This window comes from Camelus dromedarius, chromosome 10 (genome assembly GCF_036321535.1).
Source record: "Camelus dromedarius isolate mCamDro1 chromosome 10, mCamDro1.pat, whole genome shotgun sequence".
Lineage (NCBI taxonomy): Eukaryota > Metazoa > Chordata > Mammalia > Artiodactyla > Camelidae > Camelus > Camelus dromedarius.
The window spans coordinates 23,196,775-23,220,214 of NC_087445.1; the positions used below are offsets into that span (position 1 = coordinate 23,196,775).

A 23,440-nucleotide genomic window follows, 5' to 3' on the forward strand; every position below is an offset into this window, starting at 1 on the left:
CAACAGGCACAAACAGAACACTTATGTCCCTCACAGGAAAAGGATTTATATGGTTAGGGTCTTAATAATGTCTGCTGTTTTTAGTTTTGTCTTGATCTTGGGCAGAGAAGTACAAGAAGAGGCAGTTTACCAAATTTTAACATAGTTGTTTCAATAAAACTAAATTGAAGAAAACCATCATTTTTCAGTGCATTATTTCAGTCTGGAACATCTTCAGATCTGAATGGTCTTCTAGAAAGAAAGTGTCTTCTATAGCTCAGGTGTAAGTTTCATTGATTCCCAGGTCACTGATACAGCTAATGTAGTAGGCAGATGATCTTTGCCCCCTGGTGTTTCTCTCTTGTATAATACCTTCCCCTTTACTGTGGACAGAACCTGTGACCTGCTTCTAACCAACAGAAAATGGCAAAGGTAATAGGATGCCACCCCGATGACTGCATTATGTTATATAAGACTCTGTCTTAGCCGATTGAAGTGACAGACAATCTGCTGACCTGAATAAGCGAACTGCCAAGCTGTGAGCTGCCTATGGAGAGGTCCACGTCACAAGGAGCTGCAGGCAGCGTCACCCACAGGCAGTAAAAAACTGCATCCTTTAGTTATACAGATATCAACAGTACACAAATTCTGCCAAGAACCTGAATAAGCTGGGTAGCAGATTCTTTGCCATCCAGCCTCCAGATGAGACTACAGCCAGCCGCACCTTGGCCACAAGCTAGTGAAGCTCTGAATAGAGGGCCCAGTTAATTGGTGCCCAGACTTCTGACACATGGACACTGAGAAATAATAAATGAGAGCTGTTTTAAGCCACTAAGTTTGTGGTAACTTGTTACACAACAACAGAAAACTAGTATGGATAAGAAGCTTGGAAACGCTCTTGCAGAGTTAAAAAAAAAAAAAAGAAGTTGAAAGACATATAAAATACAAAAATGGATTCTCACACCAGCCCTGTCTGTGTGTCTTTTATAAAGTCTCTTTGTTTTTCTATAGTTTAATTTCCTCATTAATTTAAATAACAGAGTTTGTAAAAAATCCTATCTAAGGTAACTCAATAGAGAATCTAGAAAATCACGGGCAACATTTATAACAAAAAGAATTACAAAATACAACTGAATAAGGGCAAGCCATCAACAGCCACAAAATCTGTATGGGAGTGAAGGTGTCTACAGAGGAGAAAGCAGACAAAAATAACAAGGCTGCATCTGAAAGAGTCCCCAAAGAGTCAACAGACAGTTAAGGGAAAGCACTGCAGGACAATCTGAGAGCCATGGCTAAAACATGTAACAGGCATATGGGAAGACAATCTTGAAAGGGCTGATACAGTCCAGCCTCATGGACTTTCATAACTGACCTGTCGAGGTCCCCTTCCTGGACAGGGGTCCACACTAATGAGAATCAGTAGAGGATGGAATCAAAATTGAGCAGGATAGGGGAAATAAAGACAAAATAAAGAGATGGCCCAGACCAAACTGTAGGAGGAAACAGAATCAGGAAATCTCAGAAACAAGCCACCATAGTTTTTAACACTCACAACAAACAAAAGACAGGGAGGGTTCCACGAAGTTAGAAAAGTTTTCCCAAACCTTGCTCAAAGTTCAGGTAAAGGAACCTTCCATAAAAATAAGCAACAGAAAAGTAATGTGGTCAAATCCCATACAAACTGAATATTAGAAAAAAGAGTAAAGAGAAGAATGGACTTGTACAAACAAAAGACCAACAGAACGATGTGCCCACAAAACAGATGAAAATTATAACTTACTATTTCAAACTGAGCTAAAAGACACTAACAAAATGGTTTAAGGCCAAAAAGAATAGGAATCAGAATTAGAAAACCTCAGAAACAAGGTGACAAAGATCAGAAAGAATTAGAAATAAAAGAAAAGATCATGTCAGTAATGAAGACTAAATTAGAGGAAATACAAGAGTAAACAGACATGACCAAAAAAATGCCTTAAAGGACATATGAAATGAAACAGTGGTAACATTTTTTTTTTAAAAAATGAAGAAAGAGATCAAAATGATTCAAGAAAAAGTGACAAAATACTGAAAACAGGCAAAGAATAACCAACAGGCAGGTTAACAGGAGTCCCTGAATAAGATCAAAGCAAGGGAAACAGAACACTAAAAACTGTAATTTAAGAAAATTTTCCTGGAATATGAAAAGATTTTGATCTACACATTGAAAACACAAACTGCATATCTGAGAATACTGACCCAGCACAACCAACACCAAGACACATTCTAAGGTAACTACTGGACTTAAACAAAAAACGTGTACACAAATGTTCACAGTAGCATTGTTCCTAATAGCCAAAAAGTGAAAACAATCCTAATATCCATTAACTGATCAACAAATAAATGATATATGAAATATTATTTAACCATAAAAAGGACGGAAAGATTGATATATGCCATGACATGGATGAACACTGAAAACACTACGCTAAGTGAAATAAGCCAGATACAAAAGGACACATACTGTATAATTCCATTTAAATGAGATGTCCCGAATAGGTAAATCTATAGAAACAGAAACTAGACCTGTGGTTGTCAGAGGGCAGAAACAGGGGGAAATGGGTTTGACTGCTAATAGGTATGAGGATTCTTTGTGGGACTGACAGAATTACATAGTGGTGACTGCTGTACAACTTAATATATTTAAAAAACCATTGAATTGCACTCTTTCAAATGATGACTTTAATGTTATGTGAATTATAGCTCAATTTTTAAAATTCATCATTATAGAAAAAAAAATCCTATCTATAGTCTCCTTCAGCAAACTCTTATTTGCTTCCTCTCTCTCTCTGATATCATCTCTCAATGACACTAGGGTTCAAGGGCCTACCCCTGAGTGTTTTAGGAAGACTAAATCAACTAAGGGCCAAATACAGGTGCATGACTGAGTTTAAACTATGATGGGATTTCTATGCTATTGAATATGACAGAGAAAATGTAGCAACATCTCCCTTTCCTTCCACTGGAATGAAAAGAAGAAATGATGAGGAAGGTAAAGTAGCTAGATACAGTAATAAAAATATCAGTGGAATAGGAAGTCAAAGAATTGCAGGGTCCCCACATAATACATCCTCCTAACTTTACCTGAAACTTCTTGATGAAATGCCACAAGTTAAGATAAACAATAATTTGGCTAATCTATATGTATAATTAAAGATTTCTTATAATATGTAATCAATGTCAGCCTTTCTCTTCTTCAATAGCTGTGTAACTCTTTAAATAATGCTTTCCATTTGAAAATATTCATCATTATTTATGAACAAATGGATACCTCAAAGCCACTCCCTGTCATCATTCCTACTGTGACAAACGTCCCTTATCCAAGTATCATGCTGAAAACTTTCTATAGATTACCTCATTTCACTCTACACCAACCCCAAAGGGAAGATACTGTTAATATTCCCATTTTACACCCAAGGAAACTGAAGCCTAAAGATATTCAGTCAGTTGTCCAAAATTGCATCTCTAGTAAGTGACAGAGTTAGGATTCAAACCCAAATTGGCTGACTCCAGAGCTCTACTCTGTACCTTGCTACCGACCTTCAAGACATCGCTCATCCCAGCCAGGGAGCATGTGAGACCTCCCCTATCAAGGAAGCATTTCTGTTCCATGCTGCAGATTTCTTAAACACGGATCATTCTTTCCCACATCCAAATAAACAACAAGTCATGGTCTTTTTAATGAAATATGACTCAAACTTGGATTTATCAATCCAGGTAAGATTTCCACAGGCTTGGGCCAAAACTAGGCCATCCTTTGGGCAGTGGCAAATAAAGGCAAAGTTTAAATCAGCGTTTTATGTTGATATGTTAATAGATTAATCCTCTCTTGGTAGTGAAGTGGGACTATTCTCACCATCCTACTAAAATAGATGAGGGGTTGTTATATATACCATTCTTCAGTAAGAAGTTTTTTACAAATAAGTTATAGGGCAATTGAGGCCAACAGATCAACAGTCTAGACATCCTGAGAGTTAAGTATTGGCCAGAAAGAACAATTTTACTTTATATTTCAGAGCCACTGCTGGTACAAAATTTTCCTGCCTCACATCTGAGCCCTTCTGTGGGTCATCCAGAATGGACTCATTTCTCTCAGTGTATCCATACAGATTAGGGGGAAAGGGAGGGGTGGGGAGGTAAAAAGATAAAAACTCCTATTATTGAGCACTTCCTACATGCCAGATACTACACTAAGCGTATGTGACCTCACTGAATCTTCTAATAATCCGAGAGATTATTATGCACATTTCACAGATGAGAACACTGAGGTTTGGAGAGACTGAGTAACTTGTGTAAAGGTATTTAGTGGGAGGGTTAGAATTCAAACCCACATTATGGCTGACTCATAAATCCATCCTCTTTCATAACACAGTGCTGTCTTCAATGGACCATATTCCTTCAATAGTAACCACACATGTGTTAGGAGTGTCTATCAGCAAACAGAGAGCTCACCTTTAAAGGAAATATTCGGTTCTTTCATCAAAACAAGACCAAGACAAGCAGGATGAGACTATCAAACAATTTTAGGATTAAATGGGACTTTACGAGACCAAGACCATCCTCCTTATCTGACACATAGGAATCTTAATGCCAGGGGGATTGGGTCCACACCAAAACTACTACCCTCAACTTTCCTTTTAGCAGGTTGCACTGCCTTTGTTTCCTCTTCATTTCATGGGAAACCATATTCATTTCCTGTTACAGGCTTGTTTGTTGTTATAAGGCACCAACTGTTCAATAAAACAAGTGACAAAAAAATGCTAAGTTCTTTCCTCCAGGATTATGAGAACAACTATAAAATAACAGTATGTAATATATTTAAAAGGATTGAACACCAACTGAAATTGCTTCTCAAGTAAACTTATCCAGTATCATTGGAGATCTGATTAAAACGGAGGCGGGGGGCAGGAGTGTATCTGCCTAGGATAAACATTACGTGGAATATAGAACAGTCAAAAGTAGGCTCCACTTCTACAGAAATTGTACAACCTCGGAAAAACTCAAAGCTCTCTTTTCCGTCACTTAAGAGTCCTGGAGTAGAAGCTATAGAAAGCCTAGCACAACACATTCATTCGTTTATCAAGCATTTATAGAATGTCTAGTGTGTGGCTGGCATTTTTATTTTAAAGGTGGAAAAGATGTGGTCCCTGTCCTCGAAGGACTTACTGATTCTCGGGAGGGAAAGAACCCGGCAGTCTGGAGTTGTAAACCTAAGACGCTCCAAGCCCAGACCCTCTGGGTCCAGCCCTCTGGTCCGTGTCCAGTTCTCTGGGTACTGAGGCAGCAGTCTTTGGCTGGGAGGCTCCAAGACGACCTTCCTCCAGGTAGGCGGAGAGACCCAGCCCTGGGAGCCGGAGGCGTGTCCCCACGGACGACACGAACAGCCAGTTAGCCTTAAACTAACTTGGGGGTACCCCATAACCCTCACTGCAGTCCCCCATACCGTTCCTCTCAACACCTCCCCGCCCAAGTCTTTCGCCTCCAAGCCCCCACACCCGGAGGTTACCTCAGGGGGTGGTCCTGTGATCCAGACTGCACACCCCAAACCCCTGGGGCAGCTTCAAATCTCAAAGGCAGAAAGAGGCCCAAGCAGATCCCAGGGTCGGAGCAAAAACTATTGGAACTCGACAGACTCTAGGACCCGGGGAGGCGGAACAAATAGCACAGAGGGGACAACACGGGCACTAGCCTCAGGGAAACGGTGTTTACAACGGCCGCTTCCGGAGACTCGACCTCCCTCACAGAGCGCCGCAGACTTTCACTGGCCTCCCGGCGCGCCCCAGCCCGCCCCTTTCCTCCGCCTCCAGCGGCCAGCAGCTCGGGGATACGCACTCGGAGAACGCCGGGCTCCGATTGGAAGATCCCGGCCCGCGAAGCTGCGCGGCGCTTCTGGAAGGCGAGCCGGCGCATGCGCTGTTGCTGAGGAACGGCTCGCTCGCCACCGCGCGCGGTCCCGGCGCGGCCCCTCGCCACGTGAGGACGCCTCAGCCCACGCTCCAGTGTGGTGGTCTCAGCGTGAGGTGCCCGGGTCAGCGTCCCAGAATCCCCAGAGAGCCGACTGTGAAAAGGCAGGTTTCTAAACCCTGACCCCTTTTCCCCGCCTCCTGAATAAAAAAATCTGAAGAGGTCGGATCCCAGATCCTGCATTTTTAAGCCAGTTCCCCAGCTGATCCAGTGCAGCCTCTCCGCCTGTGTGGTCTGGTGCCAGAGTCGGGTAAATTCTCTGGGCTGGACATGTGCACCAGTGGCTGGTTTCCCGCTGCTTTGTCCGCTCTCCTCATGCACTGGGCTTCTCGTCCCCTCCTCCATTCCCCTTGTGTCCCAGCCCTGTAACAGGGCTGGAAGAATGCGGGTCAGTGCGCTGATGCTGTTGTAGCGCCTTTCATTATAAATACTACATAACTGCGTACCTCGAAAAAAAGTCTTCGGCGCATTAGCATTTGCTCCAGTGTGCTCCGTTTTCCTTTCCTACCCACACACACCCCACACGCTTTCCTAGTTGATACTTTATACTTCGGTTTCTCCCGGTAGCCGCGTCACAATCTGCTGCCGCCTCAGGGAAACTGGAAAACCAAATACTCTTGTTCCTTGGCTTTTGAAAGCCTATTCCCCAAAGAACAGTGTAAATTGGCGGGATTTTGATTAAGGATTTTTACCTACACCATCTCCTCCCAAAAAAGTGTTTAATACAAAATGAGCCTTTCATGCTAAAATTGTCCCATGTTGATTGTAATCAACCTGAAACCAGGTGTAGGGGCCGTCTTTCCTCTGTCTCCCTTGGGAGAGCCAACGGTCGTAAATGCAAATACAAATTGAGATTAAAACCTCCTTGATTCCCGTAGCCTTGAAACTTTAATTGGCTTGAGTTTAGTCATTTAGATTAAAAAAGGAGGCCCATTCTGCCTCCCAATAATTTAGCCAGGAAGGGGATAATTGCTTCAAAGAATAGAGTTTATGGAAATGAAAATAGTCCATTCTAACATTTAGAAACGAAAGGAAAGGTTACTTTTTTTTTACTTTACTAGTTTTAATTAATATTTATAGAATGTTTTATTTGTGTTTTAGTAGAATCACAAAGTTGAATATTGTACAGTAAGAAGTATTAACAGTACTATACTGTACTGTATACTTCTTATAATGAAAAATGAGTGCCGGGGGAAAACTTTGCGATCTTCATTTATTCATTCAGCATTTGTTGAATACAGACTATATACCTACCCCAGAACTATATGGCTATATGATATAGGTACAGTGGAATTCAGAAGAGAGAAATGTTAAAATCAACCCTGAACAACCGGAAAGGCTTTATAGAGAACTCTGAGCTTAGTCTGCAAAGATGGTTATAGATTCACCAATCTAAAAGGAATTGGAAGTCATGGAAGCTACAGACACCAACACAGGAAACACTATGACACCTTGGGAAAACTGAACAAAGCTGTGTGTGCAGTCTTGTGGGTGGGCGGGAGTGGGGAGTAGGATGTCAGGCTGGAGAAGGAAGCAGAACCCAGATCATAGAGGGCCTTGTAAGTCATACTTAATTTACCAAACGACAAAGCTAATCAAGGATGTTGAGCAGAAAAGTTCTAATAGTTACACAATAAATCAGACTGCTTTCAAATACTTGGAGATTTTCTTTGTTTTTCTAATAGCTAAAAGGTTAGTTCTCTTGTCTCTCGTTTGCTTAACACGCTACTACTTAGGGAAGCTTTACAGAAAGATGCTGTCTAGCCTACTCTTCTTTTAGCCTCAAAAGTCAAAATACTCATTCTTTATTTTGAGGTATTATTTCATCTCTCACCACCACACTACCAGAACAGCTTCCAGAGTCAATAATGACCTCATTACCAAATCCCAGACTTCTTGACACTTTGTCCTCAGATTTCTCTCCAGAGTAGGGGAGACTCAGGGTTTCACCAGCTCTCTGACCTTTTTGCTGCTGCTCAGGGTACCAGTTATCTATCCCTTTCTTGCCTGTCTCCTAGATACTTTCTCAGTTTTTGCCCTCAAGCTTCACAATTTACCATATTAGCTTCTTTGGTGATGTCATCCATTCCCGCAAGTGTGAAATCTGGGTCCACAATTTTCAATCCTTTATGTCCATCTGACATCATAATATAAACTGAACTCTGGTTTTGAATTTTTAACTCATTTGAACAGTGCCACTTTATGTCTGACAATATTGAATTCAGTGTATCTAAAACTTAATCTTTCTCAGCTTCTCACTGGAGCACCCCCAAACTGCTCCTCTACCTATTTATAAAACTTCTAATCTCTTAGACACCCAAGTGAAAAAACTCCTCTCTCTCAGTCTCTCAATTCCTACATCTGAGGATCACTAAGTCCTACCTACTTTGTCTTTATACCCTGTCTTCTTTCTCTGGCTCCTGCTAAACATTTTCATTTATTTGTTTCCTTATTGTTTCATATCCAGACACTTGTAATCAGGATGTTCCCTGTGGCCTGATACAAGTCACTCACCTCCTCCTTCTGTGCAAATTCTCAACACTTTTACTTACAAGTTGACAACTCACATCTAGGGCATTTTTAAACCAGGAATTATGAGAGGTGAGGATCAAAAAAGGAAAAAAATCAGTAGTAGGCCTAAGGGCACATATGCACCATTCTGACACGAAAGGAGTGTTATGAGCTGATTGTATGCATGTGAGCAGCAGGGTTTTTTAAGCACCAGATGAGCCACATCCTTTTGACCCGTCAGTAACCTCTCCCAAAAGGTTCAAATACCAGGTGTTTGATTATTATGCTGCTTTGGTATCAACCCTTAGAACTGCAAGGCCTTGTCGTATTGCTCTCTGTGGCTCTGGTTCTTTGCTACTTCAGTCCCTGTTCTTTGTGCTACAACGGAAATGATTCTCGTGAAGCATAACTCTGATTATATTGCCCTCTTCATTAATTCTTTTAATGGCTCCTCAGTCCTTACTGAATCAAAACCAAAGGTTGCCTCCATCAATCACGGTCCCTTATTCTTGTCTCTACCTGCCTTCCCAGCCTTGCCTTCTCCTATCTCACAATAAATCTTCCATCTCATTCACATTAGCAATGAAAAACACAGATAAATGTAATAAGAGGTAGACATGGACTTACATTAAAAGCTTTAAGATATATAGGCTAATATAAAAGATTTAAATCCAGGTAACATTATTTATTAAACATATGTGCCATTCCTATGCTAAAAGTGGTTTCACATGTATTCTAATTTTTTTCAAAAAACCACACATTTTAAACATTTGTTCTGATAATAAATACACAGTCACTTAGATCAGGGCAATTATTAGAAGTAAAAGTCTCCCCAAAGTCCTGCCTTCCCACCCAAGATATAAAAAGTGTTAGGAATGTATTTTATTTCTGTAAAGAAATGCAACATTTTTGATGCATAAATAAATACATTTTAAAAAAGACATGTTTATTCATTTATTCTTATATTTATGCATGTGTATACACACTAGTACACACTGTTAGACACTTTCCATTTCCCACCCCATCCTTGCTGAAAACCTCAATTTGTAGAAGTACCAAGTAGAACTTCAGGAAATGAATGTTCTGATGACACTATCCTGTTTCCTACTGCCAGCTACTGGCTCCCCAAGGCTCCCTGGTAGCTAGGCTGGGCTACGTGACCAGCTCTGAATATTAAAATATAAGGGCACGCCTACTGAGGAGATAATAAAAAGAGTCTTGATCCTCCATGACACTATTTCGTTGCTGACCCATTCCTGGACTTCCTTCTGACCTTAGAATACAAGTCTGTGCTAGTCATGTTTTCTGTTATTTGAAGCCAGTGGTGTGCTGATTTCCTTGATGTACGTACTCTAAATACTGCCACTGTGGCTAATTTCAAGCAGCCAACATGGAGTCTCTGACTGCAGAGTTCAGAAGAAATTTATACATTGCACACTCAAGAGCCCTGTGCTCTCTCAAGCCTTAATTGGCCAGCTCTAGCACATCACTGCTGGGAGCCAAACAAATACTCACTGAGGCATTGAATTCTACCTAGCTGGCTAGCTATCTACATATATATATATTTTTTTATATCTATCTGTCTATCTATATATGTTTTCCTTAGCAATATAGCACTGACTCATTTCTATGTCAATATGAAAAAATAGATACCTTTTTTATGGCTGTGTTGTAATCCATGTTAGGAAGGCCCATAATTTATCTTGTCATTTAGGTTGCTTCTACTTTGTATCTTTACTTCAAAAAATGAAAATAAAAACATGTTCTGTAGGTATACTTTTTCATTTTTGTCTTTTTAAAATCATAGTATAAATTCCTAGATTAGGAATTGACAGGTAAAGGGATAAACATTTAAAACTGAAACTAACATAACTACCTGTCCCTATGTTAAGTAATGGAGGGAGTAGACAGACTTTTCTCTTCTTACGTCAAACAATTCTGGGAGCAAGCAAAAATAGCTTGGTTGCTTGCTCCAGTTAATACTTGTTCCTGGAAGATAAGACTGTGAACTTACTAAAGAGATTGCTTGTGAAGACCAAGAGTTTACTTATCAATAAATGCTTCAAAACCGTTGCTTTGCTGTGCCCACCAATATAAGACTACTGTATCTTAAACTCTACCCAACCCCAAATATTTCCCAGACTTCCTTCCCTCCCTAAAAATATTCAGCCCAAGCCCCAAAACTCTAGAAATAACTGGGTCTAATTTTCCATTTTGAGTCACTACTAAGGCTCAGTCAAGGTAGTATTCTTCCTTACTGCATTAAATCTAGTAAATTCAACAGTTTTTATGATGAGCTTTTGAGAAGTCAACATTTGACAGCTGTATTTTAATTTTTTAGACATAGTACCAGGTTACCTTTCAGAAAGAGCATCAATTTAAAGAAATATCAACACTGTGTGCCACTTCCCTCTGCCCTTGCCAACACCAGATGTATTTGTGGTATTGAAACTTTTCCAATCTGATAAGCAAAAAGTGATACATCATTGTTTTAATGTTCTTTTAATTTGCATTCATCTGATTGTTGATTACATTTATCAACATTTAGAAATACCACTTTTATCTGTGTAACTAGATACATTAAATCACCACTGCCATCAGAATTTAGAAAGATTGTGCTGAGTCTAAGAATTTAACTCATAACCTTATAATGAATAATTATAAAGCTGCAGCCAAGTCTTTGTAGATAAAGTAGCATCATTTAAAGAAATATGCATTTAAATTAATTATTTAATTTAAATATTGAGCCCACTTCTTCTTATTCCTGGCCAATCTAAAAAGCATAGTTTGAACACAGATGTTAAGGAGTGGACATGAGGGCAATAATGAAAGAAAGGAACCAAAGTTGGTATGCATAACAATTTGAAGTAACTATCCCAATATGAATAGTGATGCTCTTGCAAATTATGGCCAATAGGAGTGTGTTTCTCTTCTACTTGTAAATTTACACAAGCATTCTCCAATATTTATCCTTAAGTGATATAAATGATATCTATTTCTAATCCACAGTTACTCTCCCAATAGACTTCCAAAAACACAAAGAAGCTGGGTGCATTTGTCTCTGGTGGGAATATCTGAAAGAGGTCCAGATTTCTTAACCTGCATGGGACTGCTACACAGAATTTCATCTCCCAATGCTCACCCTGGATTTGCCTATTGAAGCTGTGAGTTACTGTTTTAGGTGAAATAACTCTAATCTAGAGAACCATACTTGTGGGGAGGAGAATGTCTCCTACAGTGAAGTAAGACCATCCTCTGTAGTTAGAAGTTAGGATTTCCCAAAAGGAAAAGGAAGCACTATGGTCTCAGTCTGAAGACTGAGGAGAGAAGACACAAGGGAATACTTGGTGGACCCCAAAGTTTATAACTTAGTGGGCATCTTTGTCTCCAGCCTTGTAAAAATTAACATTTAATATATAGTTTTGTATTTTATAACCCTCACTAGAGAAGATAACAACTGTAGAGTTGGAGTTGTAGATAAAAGTAAGGTCCAGTTCATGAAGGGAATACGCTCCATGTTACCCTCTTCTAGCCTTCTATAGAAGCCTTTGTGAAGTTGTCAGCATTGATGAAGGAGGAAAAGTGCAGTTAATGAGTTCCAAGTTGTAAGCAACTCAGAGGAGCACAGAAGCATTGAGGGGCTCACTGGCAAAGAAGCAGTGGTCAACTCAGAAGCAACTGAGAGACAAATCCCTCCCCTTAAAAAGAAAATATGCTTGAGGAGGATGACTGTTAAAGAGGGCTAAAAGTTTGGGAGATATCTATCTCTACATATACTTATAGATAGATAGATAGGTAGATACATGCACACATATCTATATATATTTCTGAATTTTCTATTCTGTTCAATATATCTCCCTATGTCCCTATATTACACTGTTTTAATGATTATACCTTTGTAGTTCATTTTTAACTCCTAGGTTGTCTCATTTTTCAAAAATTTCTTAATTATTTTATACATTTAATTAAAATTTGTTAACAAATATTTACTGAACACTTACTATTTTCTGAATGTTGTAGGTTATAAAAGTATAAAAGCAAACAATACTCACAAAAATCTTTGCTATCATAGAGCTTACATTTTAGTGAGGGGATACAGGTGAGAACTGAAACCAGCATACTTCCTACATACAACCTCATGAGACAAGCATGCTTTCTTGTCCCTATGTTAAACAATACTGACACCAAGCAAAAATAATCTGTTTGCTCCAGAAAATACCTATTCCTGGAAGATAACACTGTGAACTAAAGAGTTTATTTATCAAGACTAACAGCTTTCTCATTAAGACTTGCTTCAAGACCTTCCTCCACACTGTGCCCAACAATCCAACCATCCCAAGGAGTTCCTTGCTAGCAAAACTCACCTTTAAAAATTTCCCTATAAAAGAGCTTCCCTCGTTTCCTCATTGTAAGTTACTTCAGAGGTGAGTTTAGGTAATTACTTTGATCCCTAGATAAGAAGGAAAGCTATACACTCAGAGCTTTTGGCACAAGTTCAAAAGTCTTTTTAGAAAATATTTCATATGTTAATACATATGAAAGTCCATGTAATATTACTGATTAAATAGATGATTTGGACATGTTATAGTCATACATCTTTAGATTAAGACAATTTTATGTTTTCTCTCTGATTTTCTCACAAAAAAAAATGTTGCTTTCTTTTTTTAATACATGCCTTGGATTTAGTTTCTCATGATTAAAACCTTTTAAATTTCTCCGTTAGTTCTGTGCAGCCAGTAAGTTATTATTTCCACAGATGGTTTAAGGTTACAAACATAAATTTGTGTTTGGCTAAATGAAATTACAGTAATGGATATTTTTAAAGGATATAATCTCATGGATTCTTATAATATTATGCATGATCAGGACACAATGAGCACAATGAGTTAACACAAATTGTAATTTCCAGATTTTTTAGTCATCTTTAAAACCTTAAATTTATATTAAAATAAGTTAATTAACAAATATAGTGTGGTTACCCAAGTAATTTTTATGTAAAAAAAATATTGATCACTAAAGATAATTTTAAATTACTCTTGCTCCTAATTTTTATATATTGAATGGCTGTGGATTAGCAATAGAAAGATATGCAAATGTTTTAAAATTATTATGTACACACACACACACATATATAATTCTGCCACCTTAAAATGTACTAAAGTAGTATTATATATATGCTCAGTGGATAAAATTAGCAAGATAGTTTTTGGTTTCCTACCTTCTAATTTCTCTTGTGTTTGAAAAATCCAAAATTGATTACTCTGATTAAAATTTGTAATAATGAGAATCATTAAATAGAAATAGGAATATGCATTCAAACCCATAAATATGGCATGCCTGTCTGTTGTTTAAGGGTATTATTGCAGTATATAAAAATATTAAATTCAACAACATGATATATATATTGTCCTATTTAATACTGATAATGCTAAATATATTTTAAAGCTAGTTTAAACCCTTAATTTAATCATCTGTTAATATTTTTATATATTTGTGTATGTCTAAGTGCATGCATATAAAGGTATATAAAGATAAGTTCAAAAGATTTATTTAAAATAAGAAAAATGATAAAAGGGAAATTTGAGGGCTTATGTATTCTCTACTATAATTTATAATGTGGATGGAAAACAAAAAGTAAAATTAGAATCTGAATTTTTTTCCTGTAAAATAACCTGATTATTTTGGCTCAGATAAACAGGAGTTCTTTGTTATTCCCAAATAGTCTGTTAATTTCTAGACTTTTGGCGTATTTCTGAATCATTTTGATGAGAAGTTTAAAAAAAAGGTTAAGTTCCTAATAACGTTATTACTTGTTGTATTTCCTATTTATTACCCATAACTATTTCTTGCCTTTGAATAAGATGACTTATGTTTGAATTTTATCTCCTCTGGCAACACTTCTTGATTCTGTCTGTCTCACATTCAGCCCAAATTCAGAATAGTCAGACTGTTAAGCTTTTTTATAATTCAAAATTTTCTATAAGTTTACTGGAATAGCCACCAGTTCAGCCAAAGACTCGGTCCCTCAACTTATAAAAGAAAGATAGTAAAAGTAATTAGGTTTGTTTGACATTCTCCAAATTTTAGTCAACTTAAAACTATTGTGAGAACTCTTCATCAAATTTAGGATAAAAATAAAATTATACAAAATTTTTGATAACTGAGAACTTCTTGTGCATCAGTTATCAATTTGATATTATTGCTCTGCTCCAAGTCTACACTTTTTTGCCCTGATTCATGATATTAGTCCCTACAATCATTTCTCTGTGGCCAGCAAATGAGATGTTATGGTTGATCAGCAGAGGGGAATGGAGTGACATGACCACAGCTATAGGAAGACATTTTTCCTTTGGGTTATAGACCTCCCTTATCATTCTCCAACACAGGAGTCCAACAGAGGAGCTCCAGCTTTATTGTCAGACTGTGGTTTCTCTTCTTGAGACTACTTTAGACCAGGTCCGGCCAATATACATCCTCTGGCAACAGCTGGCCACTTCCGCTGACTGACCCAGGCTGCCTATACTCTTCAGCAATGGTGGACCACTTATTCAGACCCCTCTATTGAGTTTCTTTACCCCTGGCAGCCTGAGTGGCTGTGTATGTGGTAGGCAAGTCCCCTCTGAAGCAGTCTGAATCTTAGCCTTGGGGAAGTAGCAGGTGGGAGGAGTTTCTTCTCCTAGTCTTCGGTTCTTTTATTGCTCATTATTCCTCAGCCTAGAGGTAGTAGCTGCGTTTTTGCCCCTGCTATTCTGGGTCCCTTAAAGTCTCCTTTTATCTCTACCCCCTACTAGTTAATAATTATTTTTATATTTGTTTAAAAAACTGATGTAGCTTCTGTCTCTTGTCTGATTCCTGGCTGACATATCTTAGAAATATACTTTTGATCATGTCCAAAGACTGATACAATAACTATCTCCAAAAAGATTTTATTTCTAGGCTGTTGAGTTCCAATGCCTTTGTCAATCAGGAGCCATCATAATACACTTTGTGGTACAAATCAAAAAGCCTTGGAGTCTCCTTCCTATTCATTATATGGTTCAGTTACTGTAAACAACAAACACAATAGCAGAACTCTAGAATGTTGATCCTTAGAACCACTTCTCTCAATTAGAGAGATTTAAGTCACTTAAATTACTGGAAAACTATACTGACCAGAAACTGTAAGATCAGGAGGAGACAGTTTCTATCTAGGATTTTCAGATCAAGATGACTGCACGAATTAGATAGTTTCCAAATAAGACTCGTGAAATAAGCTCTAGATGGCTGTCATAGACTGCCATGCTTCAATACGCATGCTTTTCTTCTTTATTTGCCAAGCTATTTTCTTTCCTCTTGGTTGCTTTAAGGTTTTGGGTTGCTAACTATGATCCCTATCCTTAATAATGCTTTTTGCATCCCTAGTCACTCCTTGGTAAAACTCCAGTGCTTGGCTGCAATTTTCTTGTGATTTGGCTAAAACGCAAAATCAAAGCAACTCTTGGGTTTATATTCTCTTTCCTTGGTGTGACATTCATTTTCCTTTTATATTACTTCCTTGTAATAAATCAGTTGATTTCCTGGGTAACTGGATTCAATCACCAACTGAATTTTTGAGAGTAACACAACAGGTCAGGCAGTGAGAAATGCCCTACCATATTCCCCCTCTAAAGAAACAGTACTTAGGGACTGTGTAATAAATCATTTGACTGGCCTTTGTCCCTAGTTCTTAGGGGATATCTCTAACTCCTTATAACTCACTCAGGGATAGGAGTGTCAAATACACTCAGACCACACCTGACAGTTTATGCTAATGAGGTAACTCAAATGGGGGCCAGATCAGAAAGACAAACCATGTGATTAGAGGGTTGGGGCTTTGAGCCAGTGATATCAGCTTGACCTCTGGGGAAGAAAGAGAGCCTAAAGATTAAGTTCAACCAGATGAGCAATGATTCAATCAATCCGGCCTATGTAATGAGACTTCAGTAAAAATTCTGGAAAGCTCAGGTGAGCTTCTCTGGTTGGCAATATCATTGAGTATTTCACACTTTGATGCTGGGAAGGTAACACATCCCTGAGGATGATGGAAACTTCACATTTTAAACTCTCCCTGACTTCATCCTATGCAGCTCTTCTTTTGGCTGATTTTAATTTGGAGCCTTTTGCTATAATAAAACTGCAGTCATACATATAGCACCTCTGAGTTCTCTGAGTCTTTTTAGTGAGTTATCAAACTTGAGGCTGGTCATGGGAATTCCTGAATTTGTAGCCAACTAGTGAGAAGTGAGGTCACCCTGGGGACCTCTCTAAAGTGAGGGCAGTTTTATGGAGAACTGTGTTCTCAGAATTTGCAGCTTGACAAACTTAGTATAGGAAACTTTTGTAGGAGTTAACCTTTGCAACCAATAGAAATAGAGCTTGGAAAGGATTTAAAAACAGATGTCTGCGAGGGTATAGCTCAGTGGTAGAGTGCATGCTTAGCATCCTGGGTTCAATCCACAGTACCTCCATTAAACAAACAAATAAATATATAAACCTAATTATCCCCCCAAACATACAAACAGATGGAGTAATATGGAGTATATTCAAAGACTACATTACTTTTATAGATCTTACAAGAAAAGAACACTAGTACACTTAACCCTAAGCTCTTTTACTTCAGAACTAACTAGTAATCTCTCTTACAAATATAATTTCCTGACACCAACAACACTTATGTAATGTTGCAAAACATTACTGTAACATTTGACAACTCCATAGAGATATTATCATGAAAAAGATATCATTGGTTATCCCCTTGCTACTGGTATTAAATTTGTGGCACAAAAACTGCTATCAGCAGATTGAAGAGAGAGAAGTTATCTTGGTTAATTGATGCCTGCTTTTAAGATAGGTCCCAATACCACCCATATTTCAGTTTAGCCCACAAAGTTCCCTTTCCAGGAAAAAAAAAAAAAGCTTTAAATAATTTAATTCAACAAAGGAAAAGTCAGATATGATTTTAGTTCAAAAACTTAAAAACTGAAGGAGATTTTGGGGACTGCCTTCTTCTACACCCAAGGCTTTTCATTTTATGCTCTCCATGAGGCCTGAAAAGTAGGAGTAATCCTCCATGCTATACGTCAGACAATAGTAAAACTAGATAATATGTCTAAGACTATGGAACTCCTCACCTAAAAATTCATGAGATTGGACAAAATATGGTTCAAAACAGAGAGTCATTAGATGTACTAACTTCTTGAAGGAGACTGTGTGCTTTCTAAGTGAAATGATGTACTTACATTTCTGCAGATTTCCCTGGGATCTTTAATATAACTAAAAATAACTGGAAAACATATCATGAAACTAAATAATCTGGCTAATACTCAAATCCCTGGTTCTGTGGGCTCTTCATAGTTGAAGTGGAATCTATTCTATTAGTTTAATTTGGACATTTTTACCCAAATTAGGTTAGTATTTGTTTATGTAGCCTTGCTCGAATGTAGAACTCAAGAATCTCAAAGCATGGGGGGTGAGGGTGTAGCTCAAGTGGTAGAGCACTTGCTTAGTAAGCACGAGGTCGTGGGTTCAAACCCCAGCACCTCCTCTAAAAAAGTAAATAAATAAATCTAATTACTTCCCCCGTCAAAAAAAAAAAAAAAAAAAAAAAGAAAAGAATCTCAAAACAGTTGAGCAGTCACTGTGCCTACTGATGATATTCCACCCCCCAAATAAAACAAAAACAAAAACAAAACAAAACAAAAAACCCAAGTTGGCACTTGTAGAGGCTGGAACAACTACTATCAGAAATTACACCCACAACATATCAAACAGATATAGGTCTAAATTGACTATGTCCCCAAATGATAGTGTTCCTCCAGATTAGCCTAGAGAGTGGTAAAATGGGGGACTGGGAACTTAAACTAACATAATTCTCAAGTCCCTGTGATAAAGAATAACACAGCAAAAATATTATCTTCTGGTTGGGGAATATAATATGAAATAATTAAACAGCTTATTTATCAAAACTGCTAGCTCATCATGACTCACTTCAACATTCTTACTTTGCTGAGTCTACTAATCCAAAGCTATTATATCATAAACTCTGCTCATCCACAGCCAGCTCCCCACCTTGCAAGGCTTGCCTTAAAATCACCCAGCCCAGGCCCTAAATCTCTATAAATGCCTGTCCCTAATTTCCTCATTTTGAGGCACCCTTTAGACTCTGTCAGGGTGATGTTTTCCCTTAAAAAAAAGTAAAATAGATTTAGCTTTTTTTTCCCCAAAACTTTTTTTATTTTTGGTGGGGGCAGGGAGGTAACTGGGTTTGTTTGTTTATTTACTTCATTATTTATTTGATGGAGGTTCTGGGGATCAAACCCAGGAACTCAATCATGCTAAGCATGTGCTCCACCATGGAGCTATACCCTCCCTACCAAATTTAGCTTTTTGATCAGTGGGTTTTCGTGTGCACATGTGTGTTTTCTATTATAAGGGGTCAACAATTGATACAAGCAATAAGCAAGCAAGTGAAAAAATAAATACCATGCCAGATGAGGATAAGTGCCGTGAAAAAAATAGACAAGAAGGCAAGAAAATGCATGTGGTTGGTAATAGGGAGTGGGTGGGTAGGTCAGGTGTTCCAATTTTAGATCAGGTAATCAGGAAAAGTCTCCCTAAGTGGATGACATTTGAGCAAAGGCCTGTAGGTGGTGAGGAAGCAAGCAGGCAGCTATTTAGAGAAAGAGCATTCCAGAAAGAGCATTCCAGAAAGAGGGACTAGCAATTTCAAAGAGTGTGAGGAAGGAGCTTGCCTGGCATGTTGAGGAAGTAACAAGGAGGCCAGCAAGAAGAGAGAGCAAATGTCAGAGAGATTGGATATGAGGAATGAAAGCTAATAGGAGGGAAATAGTTTGAGTAGGGTCTTTTCCCTAAATGAAACAGGCAGTCGTTCAGGTGAACTTTAGTATCAATTTATCAAGGAATTCCATGAAATATTTAACTCACTTACAGGATAATTGACATTTTTATGGTATTGAACCCTCCCATCCAGGAATATGCTATCTCTATTTATTCTAGACTTTCTTTTATATCCTTCAGTAAATCTTATATAGTTTTTGTCCCATGAATCTTCTAAATTCTTGTTAAATTTATTACTAGGTTTTAAAAGTTTGTTTTTGTTTGGATTGGTTTTTTGCTTTTGGGGTTTTCCCCCTGGTATATTCTCTAACTGGACTACATCTCAGTCACTACTGTTACTCTAAACTCAACCACTGTCCTGACCTCTATCGAGACAGGTTAGTTTTGCCCATTTTCACCTTTATATTAGTGTAATTATTAGCATATTTTTAAAACTAGTAATTTTTAAATAAATTCCTCTTGTAGACTGTTAACTTCCAGAATTAACTCTAATATACACTTAGTACATTCTCTTAGAATATTTTGGTAATAATTATATTGTCTTTAAATAACAACAATTTGTTCTCTTTGTCTTAGTAGTTATAACTTAACTTCTAGCTTACTGAATTGGATAGAATTCTCAGAACAATTTTGAATAAAAGAGGTGATACATTTTATTTTATTCATGATATTAATGTGAAATAATTCTTACATTTACTCCCTTTAAATATAACTTTGACTGATTAGAAATTATTTTTGTATTAAGAAATACCATTGTCTCACTAATTTCCTATTTTTTAAAACCAAAAGCCAATTTCTGCACCTGCAGTGAGCACTTTAAGTGGTATATTGAACAAGCAAACCTGTGAGATGTAATCAAAATGCACTTATATGTTGTTTCCCATGGTCGCTTTAGCATGTGTTCAGGGGGCAAGGTTTATTGCTTCCCCATGGATGCAACTCAAGTTTGACTTTTCTGATCACTCAGCTGATTGGAAGTCCAGATATCATTGTAGGAGGCAAATTCTGTTTTCAATTCAGTAATTAGAATGTTTTGTCCAGTATACAATCAATATTTATTAACACTTCAATCTGTATTCACACTTGGCAGAACTAACAAGTTAGCAGAACTAACTTTTGGCCAGGGCTTGATTTCAGGTGGGATGTCTGTTTTTGTGAAAGGAAATATAGTCAGTTTCTTCTCTTTTCCCACTCACTCCCTGGAAGGAGGAGGTAAAAGAGGAACAGACAGTTGAAACTTAATTTCTACTATTGTAAGATGACCTCATACTCTCTGGGCCTAGAAGATTGGCTTGTGCCTAAATTTTTAACTAAAATATTGCAAATCTATAGAAAGGAGCATACATGATATCCTAATTCTGCAAAATGAGAATATCCATGTAAGAGGACCCAGATCAAGAAACAGAATATTGCCATCTTCCAGAACTCTTCCTTGTACCACCCCTTAGCCCCTGTGCTTACTCTAAATTCAACCACTATGCTGACCTCTATTAATATAGGTTAATTTTGCCTATTTTTGACTTCACTATACATGAAATTATAGAGAATATACTATTTTGTGTCTGGTTTCTTTCACTCATTATGTATGAGATTCATTCATGTCACTGAATGATTCAGTAAGACATTCTTTTTTTATTTTTATTTTCCATTTTTGGGGTGTTGGGTAATTAAGTTTATTTATTTATTTATTTTTGGAGGAAGTACTGGGGATTGAACCCAGGACTTCATGCATGCTAAACATGCACTCTACCAGCTGAGCTATACTCTCCCCCAGTCATTCTTTCATTTACTACTGGATAATATTCCATTGTCTGAATATATCACCTTTATCCATTCTAATGTTGATAAACGTTCAGGAAGCTTTCAGTTTGGGCTAATACAAATAATTCTCTTATAAACATCTTGTACATGTCTTTGATGTGTGTATATATATATATATATACATACATACACACACACACACACACGTTAGGAGGTATATACCTAGGATTGAAATTGTTGGGTCAAGGTGTCCAGTAAATGTTTAAAGTTGTCTTTTTCTTCATTAAACACTTTTGTGGACTCTTCTGAGGCTCCTTGCTGGTATCCTCCATCTACAACTCCCACGACATGGGCAACAGAATGATCTGCCATTCTCCACTCAGCTCATGGATTTCTAACAGTACTCCACATGGTGTCTCTTTTGGAGTCTCATTGCCCTTTGCAGGAGTCTTCTCGGTCAGGAGTCAATAAGGCTCCATTCTGCCCCACCTTCTCTGTTCCCCACCACAGGGATGTATGTCCAATTCTCTAAAAGATCTTATGAAAGCCCCTGACTTTCTACCTCTGCTACTTGAAGCATTTGGGACACAAAATATATCATAAATTTTCTCTAAAGAAATCTCTTTAGAATTGTCTTTGAATCTCCCCAAATCTGATCCTTTTTAATGTTCTTAGGGTGGGAATGGGATCCAAGATGAGTTGTTATTCCTTTGAAAATCTGCAGATTGTTCTGTCTCATAACTCACTTTGATACTGAGTGCTCCATCATTACTCAGTACCTCAGCCAAAACATCAAGTTTAATATCCTTAATATCCACATAATCATTTTTCTACTTTTCCCTAGTAACATGACCAGTTGTGTTAATATTTTCTAACATTGAGTCGTCTTGGCAATCCTGAAACTATTGATTATCATATTCAAATTTGTATTTATTGTATTTGTAATAACTGTTGGATTTGAGTTGCCATTTTTTAAAGTTTGTAATTACACTCATAAATAAGATTGGGTCATAATTTTTTAATACTATCTTTTATATGTTTTAGTGTTAGCATTATACTGAATTTGTGAAATGAATTAGGGATCTTTTCATACTCACCTTTAAATACGATAAGAATAACCTTTCTTGGGAGGGTTGCTAGAACTCAGCTTTAACCTTCTATTCTTGGTATCTTTAAGGGAGGAAGAATTTTGATTTGGAAAAACCACAAGGGCTCCTAAAAATAATTTGGAAGAATTTGAGGGACCGTTAGAATTTGAGTAATCACACACAGGGGTAATAAGAAGAGAAATAAACTTGCTACTGTTACTGAGATCTTTTTCTTTTCCTTTAATCACAGAGAAAACATTTGCAGTGAGAATTGCATAAGGCAAAGTTTTTTGTTACACTCAACAGAATCTTACGCTAGATAGTTCAAGCTGAAAGGTATTTGTCATATTTAATGCAAGAGTTTACTGAATAACTGGAAGGGCTGGAGGAAAAGGCTTTATGGTGAGTGTAGTAGATAGCTAACACTGGTAATGAACTGTGCCTCTTGGCTGTCAAACCCTTGTGGAGACCCTGTGCCTTGAAACTGGAAATGGTCTTGGTCTTGAGTAATAAATTTGGAATTTGGGATTTGCAGATACTAACTACTATATATAAAACAGATGAACAGCAAGGTCCTACTGCACAGGGAACTGTATTCAATACCTTGTAATAGCCTATAATGAAAAAGTATATGAAAGGAAATATGTATGTATAACTGAATCACTATGCTGTACACTAGAAACTAACACAACATTGTAAACTGACTATTCTTCACTGTCACCCCTTCCCAGAAATAAAGTTTGTACCTTTGGGAAAATCAAACCAACAAACAAAAACTAAAACAACACACACAAAAAAGAAATTGGAATGGTCTTGTGACTTACTGTGATTTATTTTAATGCTATGATATGACACTCTGCCAGTTCTGGGCCTAAGCTTTTGGAAAGCATGACAGCATTTATGCTTAGACTCTGGGAAAGCTCTCTGCTTGTAGGAAGTCAGGCTCTCCTGTGGGAGAAACCAGATGCAGAAACCACATGGAACAGTGGAGACACAAGACAAGACGGTGAAGATGTGAGGAACCCAGACAAATGTGAGAAGCAAAGCCCCCTGTTCTCTATGGCCCATGATAAGCTCTTCCAGGCAGCCTCCAGCCATTTGAGTTACCCTAACTGAGGCACCAGATATATAAGTAAAAAAGCCATTTTGGATGGCCCAGCCCTCTGCAAGCACCACATGGAACGGATGTGAACTCTCCCCTCTGTGTCCTGTTCAAATTCCTGACC

The 23,440-nt window shown here is 37.8% G+C and overlaps 1 protein-coding gene across 1 annotated transcript in view; it reads right to left on the reverse strand.

Moving 5' to 3' along the window:
* CCDC171 (coiled-coil domain containing 171) overlaps window positions 1-5,768 on the reverse strand; it is a 319,953-nt gene extending 314,185 nt beyond the window's left edge. Inside the window, exon 1 of the mRNA XM_031449678.2 lies at window positions 5,522-5,768. The gene's annotated coding sequence lies outside the window, so the exon portion shown is untranslated. The remainder of the gene's footprint in view (window positions 1-5,521) is intronic.
* Window positions 5,769-23,440: the final 17,672 nt, after the last annotated feature.